We start from the raw sequence: 4135 nt of genomic DNA on the forward strand, positions 1-4135 counted from the left end.
TAAATAAAATTTTTGATGGTGTGACATAAGGATCCAACATTATTCTATTCCGTGTGGATATCGTTATTTGTCCCAGCACATTTGTGGACGAAATCTATTACTTTTCTTTCTCACGTTTTTCCTTTCTTTTTCTTTGAGAGGGAGTCTCCCTCTGTCGCCCAGGCTGGAGTGAAGTGGCGTGATCTCTGCTCACTGCAACCTCTGCCTCCCAGGTTGAAGCGATTCTCCTGCCTCAGCCTCCAGAGTATTACAGTATTACTGGTATTAGAGGCGCGCGCAACCATGCCCATCTAATTTTTGTATTTTTGATAGAGGAGGGCTTTCACCATGTTGGTCAGGCTGGTCTCAAACTCCGAACTTCAAGTAATCCACCTGCTTTGGCCTCCCAAAGCGCTGGGATTACAGGCATGGGCTACTTTGCCTGGCCTAAGGAATACTCTACTATTTAAACGTTGAGAAAATACAATTGAAAACAACAACAACAAAAATCTTCCCCCAAATGAGTAATTATCTCCACGACAACAGAGAAAGAAATAAAAACCATTTTATTAATAAAGAAACCTTAGACTCAAATGTGATGGGGAAATAGAGGCAAACGGCTATAAGGTTGAAAAGAGAGAAACTTCACTGTTCTGTACAACCCATTAAGTACACGTTTTCAAGATGAACAGTAATCAGTCTTCAGATAAGAGGACTTGACAACACCCTTGGGTCACACGTACTTCTTCCTGGCTTTACTTGGTAATGGAGTGACCATCGGTGTCAGCTAAATAGCTTCATCATGAGGGAGGGGGGAAAACCCTAATCCATGTCTTTTTGGCAAGTGTGAGTTTTACAACATGTCGACAGGTGCCCTCTCTGGTGAGGCTCCTAGAATCCGACAGAAACTGATGTCAGAGGTAAATAATAAAATTTAGAATACACTATTAAGTGCAAAGGTTATTTGAACACAAAGCTTGGAAATAGCCACCTGGAAACATCAACTTCAAATGAATGGCATCAGCGTTCCTAAGCAGAGATGTTAAGATTTCACACACAGGGAAAGAGAGAGAAGCTTTAGCAGAATTACCACATTTTCCATTCAAGACCAGTGCATAGGTTGCAGCAACTTGGTTCCGGATTGATACACTTCAAGGAAGGTTACTTTATCACTCCATAAGAAGGGACAATGATGCCAAAAGATCTTATCTCTGGGGCTGCTTAGTCTTCCTGATTATTTACAGAAGAACTCCTCCTTTTTTTTATTGTTTGTTTGCTGTTGCTGTTGTTTTTTCAGACAGCGTCTAGCTCTATCACCCAGGCTGGAGTGTACTGGTGCTATGTCGGCTCACTGCAACCTCCACCTCCTGGGTTCAAGCAGTTCTCCTGCCTCAGTCAGACAGGTAGCTGGGATTACAGGCCAGCATGATCACACCTGGCTAATTGTTTTCTATTTTTAGTAGAGACGGGGTTTCAGCATGTTGGGCTTCTCCATTAATGCTCTCCTGCATACTTCAAATCACATCCACACACACTTAAATTAACTTCAGTTCAGAGATTATAAGCAAAAACTTAGAGAGGACACATCCACAGGCTGAGGTGGGAGGATTGCTTGAGCCTGGAGAGCAGAGGTTGAAGCGACCCAAGATTGCACCATTGCACTCCAGCCTGGGGCACACAGTCAGACCCCGTCACCCCCACCCACCAAAAAGTTGGAAATGCATTGAAATAAGAGACAGCTTCAAGAAACTATAAAAGCAATGCATGAAGAAAATGAGAAGGTCAACCAACATAGAGAAATTATGAAGAACTACACAGAAACTCTCAGGCTAAAAATACAGTAACTAAATGGAAAAACTCAATACATGGGATCCAAATCAGAATTCATTATGTAAATTAAAAATTAGTGAAGAGGCAACGGCTGAGGTGGCTCACACCAGGACTTTGGGAGGCCAAGGTGGGTGGACTACTTGAGGTCAGGAGTGCGGAGACCAGCCTGGCCAATGTGGTGAAACCTTGTTTCTACTAAAAATGCAAAGATTAACCAGGTGTGGAGGTGGCCTCCTGTAGTCCTAGCTACTCTAGAGGATGAGACAGGAGAAGCACTTGAACATGGGAGGCAGAGGTTGCAGTGAGTCAAGATCACTCTACTGCACTCCAGCCTGAGCCACAAAGCAAGACTGTCTCAAAAAAATAAAAATAAAAATAATAGGCTAGGCCTGGTGGCTCATGCCTGTAATCCCAGCACTTTGGGAAGCCTAAGCAGGGAGATCACCTGAGGTTGGGGGTTTGAGACCAGCCTGACCAACATGGTGAAACCCCATCTCTGCTAAAAATACAAAATTAGTCGGGCATGGTGATGCTGCCTGTAATCCCAGCTACTGCAGAGGCTGAGGCAGGAGAATCACTTGAATCCCGGAGGCTGAGGTTGCAGTGAGCTGAGATCACACCATTGCACTCCAGCCTGAGCATCAAGAGTGAAACTCCACCTCAAAAAAAAAAAAAAAAAAGAAAAAATTAGTGAAGAGGAAAAGAAACAACAAAAAAAAAAAAAAAAAAGAAAAATGAAGGGAGTCTAAACAAACTGACTGAACAACATCAAGGACAACATCCTGGTTGGGCATGGTGGCTCACGCCAGTAATCCCAGCACTTTGAAAGGCCAAGGCAGACGGATCATGAGGTCAGGAGTTCAAGACCAGCCTGAACAATATAGTGAAACCCCATCTCTATTAAAAATACAAAACTTAGCAGAGCATGGTGGTGCGCACTTGCAGTCCTAGCTACTCTGGAGATTGAGGCCAGAGAATCGCTTGAACCTGAAGAGGCAGAAGTTGCAATGAGCTGAGATCGCACCATTGCACTCCAGCCTGGGGAGCAACAGCGAGACTTCGTCTGGAAAAAAAATAATAATTAAAATAATAATAATAAATTAAATTAAATGTAAAAGGACAACATCCTACACGTTATAAACATCCCAGGCTGGGCATGGTGACTCACACCTGTAATCCCAGCATTTTGGGAGGCCAAGGTTGGGGGATCACCAGAGGTCAGGAGTTCAAGTCTGGCCTCGCTAACATGGTGAAATTCCATCTCCACTAAAAATATAACAGTTAGCCTGGTGTGCTGGTGGGAACCTGTAATCTCAGCTACTTGGAAGGCTGAGGTGAAAGAACTGCTTGAACCCAGGAGGCGCAGGCTGTAATGAGCCAAGACTGTACCACTGAACTCCAGCCTGGGCAACAGAGCAAGACTCCATCTCAAGAAAAACTACCAGAAGTCCCAGAAGACAGTGAGAGGAAGAAAGGAGCAGAAAATCCTGTTGGAAGAAATAATGGCCAAAAATATCTAATTTCAGAAGGCAAAAGAAACAAATTCAACACTTTAAGAATCTCCAACTAGAGGCCAGGCACAGTGACTCATGCCTGTAATCCCAGTACTTTGGGAGGTCGAAGTGGGTGGAAAGAAAATGGAATAACAGGCTACTTGAACTAAATATTGATGTTAGCATAAAGGAAAAAGGTCCTAGGGCCAGTCGTAGTAAGTCACACCTGAAATCTCAGCACTTTGGGAGGCCGAGGCGGGCGGATCACCTAAGGTCGGGAGTTTGAGACCAGCCTGACCAACATGGAGAAACCCCGACTCTACTAAAAATACAAAATTAGCTGGGCATGGTGGTGCATGCCTGTAATCCCAACTACTGGGGAGGCTGAGGCAGGAAAGCCACTTGAACCAAGGAGGCGGAAGTTGCAGTGAGCTTTGATCGCACCATTGCACTCCAGCCCAGGCAACAAGAGTAAAAAAAAAAAAAAAAAAATAGGCCTTTAATATCTGTATCAAGTACACATTGAAACAGCCTAAAATCGGGCACGGTGACTCACACCTGTAATCCCAGCACTTTGGGAGGCTGAGGGGGGTGGATCTCGAGGTCAGGAGATAGAGACCATCCTGGCTAACATGGTGAAACCCCGTCTCTACTAAAAAAAAATTACAAAAAATTAACCAGGCGTGGTGGTAGGTGCCTGTAGTCCCAGCTACTCAGGAGGCTGAGGCAGGAGAATGGTGTGAAGCCGGGAGGCAAAGCTTGCAGTCAGCCAAGATCACATCACTGCACTCCAGCCTGAGTGACAGAGTGAGACTACATCTAAAAAAAAAAAA

At 44.5% G+C, this 4135-nt stretch overlaps 1 long non-coding RNA gene across 1 annotated transcript; it reads right to left on the reverse strand.

Moving 5' to 3' along the window:
* Window positions 1-528: 528 nt before the first annotated feature.
* On the reverse strand, window positions 529-3790 carry LOC144337311 (uncharacterized). The gene is made up of 2 exons (XR_013410283.1): window positions 2388-3790; window positions 529-1365 (listed from the first exon to the last, which is right to left on the reverse strand). It is a non-coding gene; the product is annotated as an uncharacterized LOC144337311 (long non-coding RNA).
* Between the last annotated feature and the right edge of the window lie 345 nt (window positions 3791-4135).

This window comes from Macaca mulatta, chromosome 19 (assembly GCF_049350105.2).
Source record: "Macaca mulatta isolate MMU2019108-1 chromosome 19, T2T-MMU8v2.0, whole genome shotgun sequence".
Taxonomy (NCBI): domain Eukaryota; kingdom Metazoa; phylum Chordata; class Mammalia; order Primates; family Cercopithecidae; genus Macaca; species Macaca mulatta.